This window comes from Lactuca sativa, chromosome 6, assembly GCF_002870075.4.
Source record: "Lactuca sativa cultivar Salinas chromosome 6, Lsat_Salinas_v11, whole genome shotgun sequence".
NCBI lineage: Eukaryota > Viridiplantae > Streptophyta > Magnoliopsida > Asterales > Asteraceae > Lactuca > Lactuca sativa.
The window spans coordinates 195607306-195623723 of NC_056628.2; positions in this window are offsets into that span (position 1 = coordinate 195607306).

A 16418-nucleotide genomic window follows, 5' to 3' on the forward strand; every position below is an offset into this window, starting at 1 on the left:
GTATGCATTCTAAATCAAATATGTTGTTGGAATTTATGTATTCTACCAGAATAAAATCGATGTATTCTGCCAGAATGTATTATATGTATTATGTCATATTCTGTTTATTCTACCAAAATATATTAAGTGATAGTTAATTGCAAGTAACATGTTTTTAACAATTATTAGTTTTTGTTGTATTTGTGATAGGAATGGCTGGAAGAAGTCGTTGAAGACCTTGATATTCTTTTAGAATATGTATAATTATATTAAAATGTATAAGGATTTTAGTCTGTAAGAATATATATGAATTTGTATTTAAGTTCGGATGTATAAGAATATATTAGAATGTTTGTTATTTTTCAACATCTGATTCAACAATTTCGTTTTTCATCAATGATATTCTATTAGAATAAAATTCTGAAATAGCATCATTCTAACAAAATAATATTCTATTAGAATAAAATTCTGAAATAGCATTATTCTAACAAAAAATATTCTGACAGAATATAATCGGTAAAAATTGAAATTGAATTAATTAAAAAATTCAGATTTTTTCAAATTAGGAGAATTAGTCATCCCCAAAAATCTGAAAATTTCCTTTTATAAATGTAGTTAATTGTCCAAAATACCCTTTTGCTAAAAATTGTGTGATTATATGGTACATGTTACCCTATTGTAATATCATACACTCTCAAATCATATTAATTGATTAATTTCATCCATTGGTCCAGATCTGTGCATTCTGGCACACAATACTTAGTAAAAACAAAATAACCTAGCCCTATATATATATATATATATATATATATATATATATATATATATATATATATATATTAAACAATTGTTCTTTCATGTAATTTTATATATTTCAAAAGCTTCCAGTTACTTTTGTCAAACACTCATATAAAAATAAAAGTTACATCTTTCAGCTACCAGCTAACAATTACTTTTTTTAAACATACCCTTAATGTTTGGGGATTTCATAAAAAAGGGTGAAGCCACCATCAGATGGGGATGGAGGTAGTCACCGTAAATAAAGGGAAAGGGGAAGGACAATGAAGTCGTGAAAGAAGCGATAGTTAGGTTAAAAAGAAACGGATGATGGCAGTTTTATGGTGTTGGCTCACATAAACAACCATTGATTAAAAAGTATAAGTTTATAGAAAAAAATATTAAACTTACACCTATTTAATAGAAAAAGGGGGTGTTAGAGACATATTTTATTCAAAGCAAATTAAAAGTGTATGGATGATATCGGCAATAAAAATCTTTCAATAACATATTATACTTTGTGTATAAGCTCGTGGATGGTGGTGGCTATCGATGCCAACAAATAAATACCTTAAATCTTGCATACTAAAATAATGTATAATGATCGAATCCACGAGAATTGTTCAATTTGTAATTGTATGAAAATCTATTTGTAAAAATACCTATAAAAAGACTATGAGAATACAAACAGGAATTTTAATCTTTTTGTTATAAATCTAATATTAACTATTACAAGTGAAACACAAATTAAGCTAGTACAAGTTGATGTAAATCAATATGGAAGGAATTGTTGATATTTGAATTTCATCACTTGATATATTTGGTCAATAAATAACTAGAACTCAATGTGCAATACTTGTAACGAATTTTAAATTTGACTACAGTAATCCAAGCCGCTTGAATTAGTTACTCTTTATAATTAAAATAATGGCTAGAGAAGCTCATAACACATGTTCTTAGTTAAAGTCACAAATCAATGAAGCATATAATTTGAGAAAACCAATGAGCATTAAGGTTTAAGAGTCAAGATAATCAACATACTTTCATTAATATTATTGAAGAAATACTTCATTGACTTAAGCGAAATGAACACAAACACATAAATCAATTATTGTTTGTTAATTTGAAAATATATTAATTAACTAGGAACTAACCAACAAACATAATATTCATACACCTAAACTCATGATTTGTAACAAACCGAAAATCAAGGGTAAAAATTTCATTTTTAATATATAAATTCCAACATCCATTTACATTTATCCAAGCATTAAGATATTCCAAATTAAAACAATTATCAGAGTAACTCCCAAAATCATAAATTACGAAAAAACATAGGTATGTGTGCTGTGATCAAGTCGGACCCTTCCCTTACAAACCGGAAGTACCTGAAACCATAAACCACAAACTGTAAGTACAAAGCTTAGGGAGTTTCCCAAATACCACATACCATACATATCATATGAGCCATACAAGACATTCATATCCAATCAATCGATAAAAGTGTTATGTGCCAACCATAGTCTTGCCATTATACCACGAGCCGCCTCGTGGTCTTCCTTGCCAGGCTGGGGGCCAAAACCTTGGGTCTTACAGACAAGTGTCAGGAGCCACCTCCGGGCCTTCCATGCAAGCATCACAAAGACAACTAGCATATAATCTATAGTGCTTAACTAATTAACTGCCAGAGTTCAGACTCTGGTCCTGCATACAGTTTTCCAGGAGGCGCCTCTTGGTCTTTCATACAAACTGTCAAGGGTTACCCCCGGGTCTTCCTACAATACATAAACCAAATGGGTCGGCATTGGTTCCTTCAACCCATAGAACAACGAGGAGACTCAACCTCAAATGTAGAAGCTCACTGAAAGAAATCCATAGTTGTTGCTCTGACGACTCCTCTGGGATATCAATACCAAAATAACACCCAGTTAGCAATCGGGTTCCAAACCATGATCCATAATCCATACTTGGGGTAAAATGGCTATTTTACCCCTGACCCAATATGGACCAAACTGAGGCCCAAGCCCAAAACCAAAAAGGCCCAAACTACAAGATCCATAAAAGCCCACTAATGGCCTAATTTTCCAAATTAGGCCAAACCCCATATGGGCCTTATCTAAAGCCTAATAATTCCGTAATGAATCTCAACTAGCCCAAAGCAACAAAGTTGCCCAAAGGATGCGAAGCCCAAAACGCAACAACCCAAACCCATCTGATCGACGAACGCGAGGCTTACGCTCAGCTGCCCTAGGCGTACTGGACGAAATCTGGATCGCAACCAAAAGAAGGTATGTTGGGCGTACCATCAGTTACACAGGGCGTAATCGAAACTTCTCCAAAATTCAAAATACGTCTTAATCCTCTAAGTCCTCACTTCAAAACCTAAGAAGGCCTTCTAATCAAGCTCCTAATGCATAAAGTCGGAACCTTTATGCATTTACATGACTCAAAGGAACCCAACAACCAAATTAATCCATTAAGACCCAACATAATCCAACTAGAGCATGCATGGACCATTTCTAAACATCAAGGAAGCATTTTTATGGACTAACAACATCAAGAGAGGCAAGATCTATCACTCCAAGCTCATGGAGTGGCTCAAAATCACAATGAGAACTTAATACACCATAAAAACCCTTAATCTTGCCCTAAACTCAAACTTGCATAATAAGAAGTCAAGATGAGAACTTTATACCTTGAATGGGCTGGAAATGAAGCCAAAAGTCTGGATCTAAACGTCCTCCTTTGAACCACAAGCTAGCACCAAACACCCTTTTCTTGAAAATGAGCAAGAACACACCAAAAAGCACACTTAGATCTCTCAAACACTCAAAATGAGATTAGGGTTTCCGCAATGAGGCTAGAAGGCAATGGAGGCTGAGAATGAAAGAGCCCGAGCTCATAAAGATGCTTAAATAGTGCCCAAACCCTAAAAAATTAGGGTTTGGCACTCGGACCATTACGTTGGGCGTACCCTCAGCTTACGCTAGGCGTACTCACCCAGACACGTGCCTTCTGCCATGCACGCATGGGACTGAAACGCAAGCCTTTTCCAATAAGGTCCATTTTTGCCAAAATCTTCAAAATGTCATAACTTCGTCGTCTTAGGTCCGTTTGCAACGAACCTTATATCCACGGAAAGGTGGAGAGAAACCATACGATTCTAAAAACACATTCAAGCCTTAAAAACCTCCCAAACAAAACCCAAAATCCATAAAAGACCGAGTTATCAAATTGCGATTATACCCTTGGCCTCCGAAGACACAATCAAACACATGGATCACTTAACCCATGACACCCACACCTGAGAAGGTCCAAATTCTTTCTTTCCCAAGGCCCTAAGCCTCACGACCACTGAAGATTAGGTCGCATCCCCGAATAAAGAAGCAAATCTGAAACCGAGTGTTACATGATTAAAGATATGTAATAATAAAAAGAAGTTTTACTAGAAAATACTTTCATAGAGATTCAAACTCAAGTTCTTAAAATTCTTCAAAATGAACCAAACATCTAAAGATTACTTCCAAGTCAACCAAGGTTAACTTAGCTTAAGATGGCTATCCTTAAACAAAAGTAAAAATGTTTAGCCATACCAAACATAAGCAATGAAATGAGATGAAAAGATTTGAATCTTTAAGTGTTCTTCAAGCCTTCAAACTCTCCCAAAAACTTCAGAGAAAACTCCTAAAATATGATCTCCAAGATGTGTCAAAAGATCCCCACCAAACTTTCTCATATAGCCATCAAATATGAAATTTCGAAAATGCCACTGCAGGAGCCATGCGACCATGTGAGTTGTAGAATAAAATGTCACGTGACCTCGTGAGTTTCGTTGAACGAGAATTTTTCATGACTTGTCTCCTTTTCCTTTTTTTTTTTTAACTTCTTGTCTTATAGTTTTGACTCCATTTGAGCCCAAATGCCACATTACTTAGCACGTAACAAATAAATACAAGTCTAAAAACTCCATGGCCCAAAATCTTCATCCAAAGATCTATCATTTCCATAGCCCTTCTGATTCCATCTTCTAATCCATCAAGTCCAAGTTACTTCCATCAAACTCCATATCTTATATATTTAACCATAGTAAGCTCTATACACTCTAGTCTCTCATTCAACTCTTATTAATAGGCCCCAACAATCCCCATTGATCCACACCAGCTTTGTTTGTCTTCCATATCTTCCCCGTTTCGTTCCAGTTTTCTAAGGTGTTGTTTGTTTTTTTGAAGCGAAAATTCATGAAGTTTGCAGACCACCTCTGCTACCCCATGCAGCAGAAGAGGTGGACCAAACGGTTGCAACCTATAATAAGAAGCATGTTTGTTTTTTAATATCTGCAAGCTGCTGTAATAAACTGAAATTTAAATAAATTGATTTTACAAACTGAAAATAGTTCTCAACACCGAAATATTAATAATTATAGTCTTAAAACATTGAAAGAATACTAAAAAGAGCATGTAAAAAACAAAAATATAAAATTTCTAAAAAAATCTAAAAGAAACTATCAGTTTTTTTCTAGAAAAAATTAAATTTAAAGAACATAAAAAAAAAAGTATAAGAAAATAATGCAAACAATGTCTAGGAAATTTGTAAAAGAATCACACATGTTAAAAAAGATACAATCGAAACTGAAATTTTATTAAAAGAAACGGTAAAAAACATCAAGTTATAAAAAATTTGTGAAACTATATAAAGAATTGTATCAAATCCATAAATCAAAGTTTTTAAAAAAATATATCAAAAAAAAAAAAAACAAAAAAAAAAAACTGAAGTTTAAAAAAATCAAGTTATACCAAATTTCTAAAAAAATCAATTAGAAAAAATAAAAATTGAAGAGGTTTTAAGAGGCAAGTTAAGTATTGCGCCGCACAGAATACATACAGAGGTTTTGTAGTCTGAAATCTTCCAAAAAACAAACTGCTATGAAAGGACAAATGTTACGCGTGTGTTGTGTCACGTAGCAAAAAGTTTTCTAAATAGGTTTTTCTAAAAAAACAAATAGCCTCTACAAATCCACAAGCATAAAAACTAGAAAATACCCAAAATAAATATAAAATAACAAAAGTAAATTATGAATGAAGATTAACTAAAAATAAAATAAAATATACTAAAATAACCTATAAAAAAGGAAATAAAATTTCTACCGTTAAAAAAAAAATAAAATAAAATACACCCATCGATATTTGTAATGTGTAATGTACTCTAAAAATCACAAAATTATTTCACCTAACTCCAAAAAAAATTTATAAATTCCCACTCAACATTAATATTACTAATTCATTGAACATTTGTATTAAATTTTCACCTAACATCTTATGTTTTTTTTTAACGGCAACTCTACGTGCTTCTAAATTCATGTATGTATTTAACAAGACTTAAACTCTTAACCTTAAAAAAAAAAAAAAAAAAAAAAAAAAAAAAAAAAAAAAAAAAAAAAAAAAAACCCGGATATCGTTAAATAGAATCCCTTTAATACCTAGTAAATAAAAAATTTGGGACAATAAATGTTTTTGGTAGTTGTGTAAGAGTTGCCAATATAAGAACATGGTTCTTGGCCCCTGTCTAAAGAAAATGTAAGGGTGATAATTTATGACATGACACGACAAAAATACACGTCAGGAAACGAAATTGGGACGATACTGAAATTTAAATTCGTGTTCGTGTCGTGTTCATGTTAATTGTAAAATACATGATGGCGTGTCGTGTCGTGTTGTGTTCAAAATTCGACACAAAATTGACACGATTTAGTAGTTCTTTATCATGTTTTTCGTGTTTGTCGTGCTTGTCGTGTTATATTTGATAAAGTATTCATCAAATAAACTAGTTTTTAGTATATGTTATATTTTTCGTGTCGTGTCGTGTTTGTCGTTTTTTTAATTCGTTCGTTTTCGTGTTAGTTAAAAAAAACACGATATCATGTCGTGTCGTGTCCGTGTTACATAAAACCTTGTCGTGTCGTGTCGTGTTAGACAGAAACACAAAACGATAGCACGATTTGTCACCCCTAAGAAAATGTCCCTCTTCTATCTTTCAATCGATTTCTTAATTTAGAGTAAATTACATGAATGGTCCCTATGGTTTGAGGTAATTTGCGCGTTTGACTCCTAACTTATTTTTTTAACTCGGAAAGTCCCTACTGTTTGTTTTTGTTACGCGCTTGGTCCCTACTTTTTGTTTTCGTTACGCGATTGGTCCCTATCTTACCTAAAAAATTTATTAATTAAATAAGAAAAAAAATGATATGATAGGTAAGCTAAGGTGATGGGGGTTGAGGTTAGGGTGTGTTTATTTAAATATTTTAAAAAATCAAGGACAAAATAGTTTTTTTAGGTAAGGCAGGGACCAAGCGTGTAACAAAAACAAACAGTAGGGACCTTCCGAGTGAAAAAAATAAGTTAGGGACCAAACACACAAATTACCTAAACCATAGAGACCATTTGTGTAATTTACTCCTTGATTTAACAATAGCACTCAATCTCCATGTCACACCATCTTGGTTTCGTATCCATGTTTTAATCTTCGTTCTTAAGTTCATCATCATATCCATCACATTCTAAATTCAGAACAATAGACTCACCCCAACAATCAGCTTAGAAGATTCCAAAACGCCATTTGACACCCCCAACAAACTCCATTTGTCTTTTTTTTCCTCACAATCTCCCATTGCGTTATGCTTTAGAAAAATCATATTTTACTGCCAATTGCTTTCAAAAGCATATTTTAGTGCCACGTGTAACTTGTTTGGTCAACATAGCAAGAAATAATAGAAATGGTTGAACAATAAGCTCCGAGGTCCACTCAAAGTGGTGCTAGATAATTAATATAAGCTAAAGACAAGTTTAGCCAATATAGTTATAAAATTCTTCCTTTATTGTTAGGAAACACTTTTGAGATGTTAATTTTTTTTAGGTTATCAGAACCTATTCTTCCAACTTAAGAGTTTAGACTTTTAACATTTTTTTAACAACTGAAATTTATGAAGGCTAGTAAGAAAATAAACTACAGGAACATAAAAAAAGCATTACAAAAGAACAGATTAATAACTTCTACCATTCTACCAATAGCTTATACGTTTAGAAAAAAATAACACAAAATTACATAAATGATCCCTATTGTTTACTTCTTCTTCTTCTTTTTTTTTTTTTTTTAAATTTCTTTCATCCATTTTTTTAAACTTATTTTGATTTTTATTAATGTTAATTTAAGGGCACACCTAGGGATGAACGTTGGAATCTGACCGGAACCGGAACGGTTCGGAATCGGAACATGTATTGCAATATTATAAGAACCGGTAACCGGACCGTCAGTTCCAATGTCGGTTCCGGTCCAGATTTTTGATTATTTTTCCAAATAAGAACGGGTTATAAATAAGTTGTTTTCCAAAAAAACATAATATTCCATAATAAGTTTAAAAAAATATATTTAAAAAACAAACACATCTCTACATATCAAATTTAATACCATTGATAGTTTGTATTGTCATAGATGAATATATATATATATATATATATATATATATATATATATATATATATATATATATATATATATATATATATATATATGTTAAGCTCATTTGTATACTGGATTAAAAAAAAGAAACGATACTTTGCATGGATTTTTAATGATGCAATAAAGAGAGACTAAAAAATGGCCTCTTAATATGTCGCAACAAAATGTTCCTTTCATTTTTTTGAACATTTTCAGATAAAGTCTTTACATATTTTTTTCATATAATTACTGCGCTTATAAAAGATTTATATTTGTAATCATAATTATCAATTATTCAAAACTAGTTATTACAATTTAGACCGACGATCCAAACATCAGTTTCGAATTAGGAGATGCTAAAAAGATTAAGCCCATAATTAATCTAATAAATATTCTTATTTCATGGCATCAATATTCCTAACGAGGGACCTTCGATCTCCCATCTCTTCTACGTTGATGCTGATGATGCCTTATTTGTTGGGACATGGGAGAGCTCCAACTTTGCTAATTTGTCACGCATTCTTTGGTGCTTTCACGCGACTTCTGGATTAAAGGTTAATTTTCACAAATCTAAAGTCTATGGGGTCAGGGTTTCGGAACAAGAGATATCCAATTGTGCTCGTGTGCTTGGATGCGATGCGGCTTTGTTCCCTTTCAAGTACCTCGGGGTGTTGGTGGGTGCTAATATGAAGCTCAAAAGCAAATTGGCAACCGGTAATTGATAGAGTTCATAGCAAGCTCTCGTCTTGGAAAGCCAAAACCCTTTCGTTTGGTGGGCGGGTCACCCTTGTTAAATCTATTTTGGGTAGCTTGCTGCTTTATTACTTCTCTATTTTTAAAGTGCCAACTGCGGTTATTGATCTTTTGGAAAAAATTCATAGAAGATTTTTATGGGGCGGTAGTGATGAAAGGAACAAAATTCACTGGGTGGCTTGGAAGAATGTTTTAGCCCCAAAAGAAAGGGGGGGAGGGGGGGTTAGGAATTGGTTCCTTGGCTTCTCTCAATTGGGCTTTGAATATTAAATGGATTTGGCGTCTTAAAATGAGTCCTAGGCTCTCTGGCGAAAGGTAATCTGTGGGGCGCACAATCTCCATAGGAAACCTGTGGCCGCTCTCTCTAAGAAGACTATTCGTGGAGTGTGGCAAAATATCACCAGTGTGATTCCCGACATTGAAGGAATTGGCATTCCTCTCTCTCATATTTTCAAAATAGTTATTAGTCCACGCAGGTCCATGTTGTTTTGGCTCGACAACTGGACAGGTGATGGGTCTTTGGCCAGCAGGTTTCCCCTTGTCTTTGATTTGGATAAGAGAAAAGGTTGTTTCATTTGTGACCGGATTTGTTCTGCTCAGGAAGGGTGGGCTTGGAAGAGGCGTCCAAGATCTAGAGAGGAAATTGATGATGTTGATGCTTTGAAGATGGCGGTATCCCATGTGTAACTCAGCGATAAGGAAGACTCTTGGAAATCGGTGTTATCCAGTGATGGGAAGTTTTTCGTTCGTGATTTGAGGTCGCTTATCGACTCCTTTTTTACTGTGTCATTGAATAATGGCATGATCTGGGTGTATCTTGTTCCTCTGAAGGTTAATTGCTTTATTTGGAGGGCTTGTATTAGTAGAATCCCCACAACGAAAGCCCTCTTGCGTAGGGGTGTTTCAATTGGCGACTCCTCTTGTCCATTGTGTTGCGTAGGTGTTGACGAGGCGGACCACATTTTCACTGGATGCTCTTTTCCTCGAGATGTATTGGTGTTGATTATGAGGTGGTACAATATTTATGCTTGTGTTTCTACTTCCCTAAGGGAGGTGATTGAGTTTGCGGCTAATTGGGTGAATTGCCCAAAAAAACGGAAGATTCTTGTTGCTATCTTCTACAGGTCCCTTTGGTGTATTTGGAATGCGAGAAATGATAAATTGTTCAACAAAAAATGTACTTATTCGGCCAAATTGGTAGATGAGGGGAGCTCTTCAGTCTTTAATTGGGTCAAGTTTAGAGGGCGTTTTGGGAATTATGGGTGGATTGATTGGTAACTGTCTCAGTTGTCTGTTGGAGATCCTAGAACTCCCTGGCAAACTACTGCACCTCAATCACAGGTGTAAACTCGGCCTTGAACCTGGCTGAAAAATCACTCCAAGTCATAGCATCAAGAGCCGCATCATCACCAATGACATGTCCGACCTCATCCTACCAATCACGTGTCCTGTCCTTCAGAAGACAGAACGCAAGTTGGACCTTGCCCCCCTCGGGACATCTGCTGGTGCGGAATGTGTTAGCGACATCTGCCAACCATCTGGTACTCGCAATAGGGTCCTGAGCCCCATGGTAATTAGGACCTCCACAAGCTCTGAACTCTCTGAATGTCAATGTGTGTGACCCCATCATGGCCGCCACCTCGGTGCGGAAAGCACTTAGTCTCTCATCCAAAAGCTCCAGGATGCCCTCTTTGATCGTACCGAAGATCATAGGAGTCTGGTCTAAATACTACATGTGATCTCAGACGAAATGAACTCTATCGTCTGCTCATCGAGCTGCCCGGCTCCAGAGCCCAAGCCTGATCCCTTACTGGCACCTGAACTGCCGACTGGCCTAGTGTGTAGCATCACCATACTAAAAATACACCATAAAAAACATCAGTATACAGATCATAACTTGAGGGATCTCACATACTACAGGTTCCCTAGGTTCATCTCAGTCTTCCTTGATTCAAGTACGGATCCTCTGCTTTCAGTAGTACGGGCCCATACCACCTTCCACATCTATCGTACTTTCCTCAAGAATTGCCTTGACTCCACCAAGTCCCTTCTACTACTACCACTATTGTTCTCACGCTAATCTTATCTTAGGCTTTCCCTAGGGTAATCACCAACCCACTCTCATCTATCAGTTGCATAAGAAGTCCCTGCTATCTTCCCCAGCTAGCTCGCGGATACCATTACATATCACTAAGACCATATAATTCTTCGAATGAGAGGTCCTACCCTACAATGGTTAGACTCAAACGAAAGCTGTGAAATAGAGCTAAACCTAACCTTCTGAAATTATTTAGTCCTCGCAGTATGTAACTTAACATATTCGTTCACTAGTTAGTAAAAAATAACTAGAACTTCTAAAAGCACAAAGCAAGCAGCATTCGAGCGTTGAGTAAACATAATCAAGCATATCTCATTCAGTCCATCCCTGACTAATCTATACTAGCATGTAGTTCATATAGCTGAGATACATATAACAGGCACATAAGACATCCTTCCTAGATCCTTAGCCCTAATCTAGCATGCAGTTCTCATAAAGCTGATACACATATAACAGGCACATAAGGCATCCTTCTTGGATCCTTAGTCCTAATCTAGCATGCAGTTCTCATAAACATATCACAACATAAACTTGTATGGGTAATTTGGGAGTACCTACTTGAGCTCGGCTGATTTCATGCACCACATCCTTTTCTCTTTTCAAAATTCTTTTTATCTTTTTCAAAAATCCTCTTCAACGTTCTTTTAAAATGATTTTCCTTGAAAAAATTTTATACCAATTCCTTAGTTTGAGTTCAGACACACCCGGGAGTGTGCCCGAATCCCTCAAACCAAGACTCTGATACCAATTTGAAACACCCCAAATATACAGTCTAAAAATTTCGTTTTAAATCATTATAAAATCATAGTAATCCAATCATCACATAAAAAAATATGTGGTAATATCTCAAAACATCATGTCAAAACACTGTATCCAAACCATATATCAAAACATTAGATTAAATCCTCCTGGGCTAAAACGTTGTGGTGTGTGCATTGCAGTCATCCCGAGCTCTTCCCTTTGCTACTGGAAGTACCTGAAACCAAAACGGAAAACTGTAAGCACGAAGCTTAGTGAGTCTCTCCAAACTACCACATACCATATACATATCATATAACATACAACTAGAAGATTCAGGCCTCGCCCACACTCAAGGAGATACGGGCCCCCGTCTACACTCGACTAACTATGAGATACAAGCATTGCCCACACTTAGTTATCTCAGAGATACGAGCCTTGCTCACATTCTGCTAACTAGGAGATACGGGCCTTGCCTACACTCTGCTATCCGGAGGATATGGGCGCCCGCCCACACCCCACTACCTAAACATACATACAAGTATGAAACAGACAACAAGTATACCAAAATCTACCAATTCATAAACATACTCAGATAATACTAAGATACAGGCCCTGCCCACACTTAGCTACTAATCATAAAAAATTCTAAGATATGGGCCCAACCGACAGTTAGCTACTAATCACAAACAATTCTAAGATACGGGCCCAACCAACACTTAGCTACTCTACATGGGTCGACATTGGTGCCTTCGACTCGTTCCTACTAAAGGAAACTTACCTCGCAAAGCTAGCTGTGAAATCTCATGGTGAGGAATCTCTGATGGTTGCTCCAACGATTCCCTGACTATCGTTGTCACAATAACACTTATTAAAAATCTGATAATCCTGCTTAGGGTAAAATGACCATTTTACCCCCAGTCAAAGTCAACATCCTGGTCAAAGTCAACGTCCTTGGTTGACTCAACTCGCCGAGTTGACCCATCAACTCACCGAGTTCTATAACTCAAAACCCTAAAATCATGATCCAACTCGTCGAGTCATCCCCCTGACTCACCGAGTTCCCTAGCTACTCATAGTCACGATTTGGCGAATCAACTCGTCGAGTCCCTCTACAGACTCGTCGAGTTCTTCCTTAAACTGAATCGGGACAAAACGACTAAACTCATTGAGTCCCTCTATGGACTCGCCGAGTTCCCCAGTTTGATTGAGCCATCTTAACAGATTAAGCTCATATCCTTCAGATCCAAACTCCCTACTTCATCTAAATACTAGAAATGCCATTTTTAAGGGTAAAGTTTCCAACTTTACCTGTCATTAATCCTTCTTAATGGGTTTAGCTAAACCCTAGTTCTCTAGGACATAGATCTTGGTCCAAAAGCCATAATACTTCAAACTAAAGCATGCTAACATAGATCTAGGCCTTATACATCATTTGAACACGTAAAGCTCCTACCTTTCCTTCCATGTAACACTTTAGAGCTTGCATGGGGCTTCCATGGTCATAAATTTTGCACCTTTATGCCATGAAACCCCTTCTAGACCCCAGATCTGAAAAGTAGATCACTTGGGACGTCCATATCCCAAGGACTAAGCTTCTTGGACCAAAAACTCCATGAAATGATAAGATGGAGGTCTAACAAGCTACTAAGCAAGGTTAAGGCTTTCTTACTAGAAAATGAAGAGGATGAGATGTTGCTTCTGGATCTACAATCTTCTCATGGAATCCTCTAGCTTCTTCTTCTTCTACAAGCTTCAAATCACACAAAGATCACTAAAAAATGGCTCACAAGCTCATACAAGGCTCTAGGGTTTCATGGATTAGGGTTTGGAACTTAGATGCTGGAAATGAGCCCATAAAGTGGGGATTAAGAAACTTAAATAGGGTGCAAAACCTCGAAATTAGGGTTTCATCCTGACAGCCCTACTCATCGAGTCGAGGCATCTCAACTCGTCGAGTAGGAAACTTAAATCCCACGTCCTATCTCGTTTCTACTCGACGAGTCTGGGGCTCCCAACTCGTCGAGTAGCTCTTCAAAAATGAATAAATTATAATAAAATATGTACCAGGAATCAGGCGTTACACCTTGATTCCTTCAGACAAACACCATCCATAAAAAAAATGCAGAAAATTGGTAAATGCATAAAAAGGCTAAGATATTATACATTTTTATTAACCATGGTTGGATGGAAGTAATATGGGATATGTCGTAGGAGTATAATAGTCATTTTATGGAAAAAAGAACATAATTGTTAACAATTGATTACTTAAAATCAAACAATAAGAACATAAAATTCTTTATTTTTTGTATAATTTGTGGGAAAATAAATTATACATATGCTTTAAACATGTAATTCATAAACTATTTTCGTTCATTTTTTTAAAATAGATCATTACCGTAATATTTTTTATACATATATACTACATTACTATTTTACGCATTATCCACATTTGTATGGTAAATGTTGTTGGGATCTTATGGATGAAATCTGGAAATAGATGAGAATCATGAGACCAAAGAGAATACACTTCATGTTTTTCCTTTTCCAAGTTCACGATTCTATCAAAATAGCAAGCTACATTGAAATATCTCTAAATGCAATATGTAGATAATTGTTTTATATTCGCAATATATATATATATATATATATATATATATATATATATATATATATATATATATAATTCACAATTGTAAGCACGAAGCTTAATGAGTTTCCTAAAATATCAGCTACAACACAACATAGTAAACAACAATGGGTTATCAGCAACCATGGGGATTATCAATAATCCTAGTGGGCTAATAGCACACCGTGTGGATTAAGAACACACCTCACATGTTATCAACAACTTTGTGGACTATCAGCGGTCACATGGACTCACAGCAGTCCAAGAGTTATCAACGGAGTTTCACATATAACATCAATAAACAAATAAGACCCAGTTGGTTAGCATGCATACACTACCACACAAGTAAATATAGTGAGAAGACTCATCTTGAAAGTAGCAGCTAAACACAACAGCTCTCACACAGCAAAGACCGATCATACAAGGCACCTGACAGCAATAAAGAGTACTCTCTCACTCTACACTCTAAAACCCTTAAATTGACTAAAATTCAACCACGTTTAAAGTCAACGGTTAAAGTCAACCTTAACAGGTCTCCACGTCATGGCCACTCATAGGCACGTCGTGGGCGTTACACGACAAAACAATCAGCAACCCCAACCGCTACGTCGTGGCGGCCAAAATGTCACGTCATGGGAACTGGGCTTCCTCAACTTAATGTATTCCGCTCTTAATTCTATTATCCACTCCTTCCAACTTTCCAAAATGCTTCCTAAGGTCTAATGCTTCACAAAGATTGATGATTTTCAGTCATGCATGTCCAATGCAAGTCTAAAGCTCAAACTAGGTAAAAAATGGAGAATAACACCAAAATCTCATGCATGGAGCTCAAAACACTACTACACTTTAGGTCTAAATCATATGTTCACCAAGGGACCTTAAGGATTTATAAAGTTGCTAACTTTATGGAATCTCACCATTCCAAATAGCTCATTTTTTTTAAGAAAATGGACAAAAACCTAGATCTAGAGACATAGAACAATAAAGCTTGGATCTTGAACACTTACAAGGGTCCAAAATATAGGATAAAAGATAATGATGAGGATTACAAGCTAGATCTATACACCAAATGAGCTTCCTTCTCTTTCAAAACACCAAAAACATCAACAAAAACTCAAGATCTTCAATAATGGAGGCTCGGGTTAGATCAAATAACATCTCGGGTGGCAGAGGCTGCCAAATGAGGCAACCCTAGGAGTTAGTGCCCTTAGATAGGGCACCAAATGTCACAACTAGGAATTCTGATACGTTGTAAACACTTAACAAAGAATGACATTGTAGCTAAAACTTGAAAACATGTATGGTGTTTGTTCAATGACAACAAAATTCCATCAAATACCCTATACAAACATTCAAATGGTCAACAAAAAACTGGAAACCCTAAAAATCCCGGTTTAAGTCCATTTTGGACTAGGATTTTCATACTGGGCCTAATGGACCAATAAGCTTCCAATTTGACTATTTTGGGCTTAGAACTCTTAAATGGGCCCTAATTGGACCCATTTGCATGAAACTTAACATTTTGGGCCTCATAAGCCTAGAATGGACTAGTTTATCTTTAATGGGCCTTATTGGGCCATAACAAATCTAATTAGCCCTAATGGGCCATAAAACTCACACCTTGATGAATATTGGGCCGTGAACCATCTCCAAAGACCAAATGGACCGAAAACCATCAAAATGGGCCCATAATATGGACTCAAGAACACAAAGGCCCAAACTATTCTTTTTCTTCTCCCTCTCTCGGCCCAAGTAGAAAGAAAAAAAAAAGAGAAATTAGGGGATTAAGGAGGATTAGCCACCTCCTTATTACCTATGGGATTTCCATGCAAATCTCACATACTTCCATGCATCCATCCTTTCACCTCTCTCTCTTCTCCTTCTCTTCTTCTTATCTCTCGGCGAAAGGAAAAAACACACACACACACAATTCACTTAAGCTTCTCTCAAGAA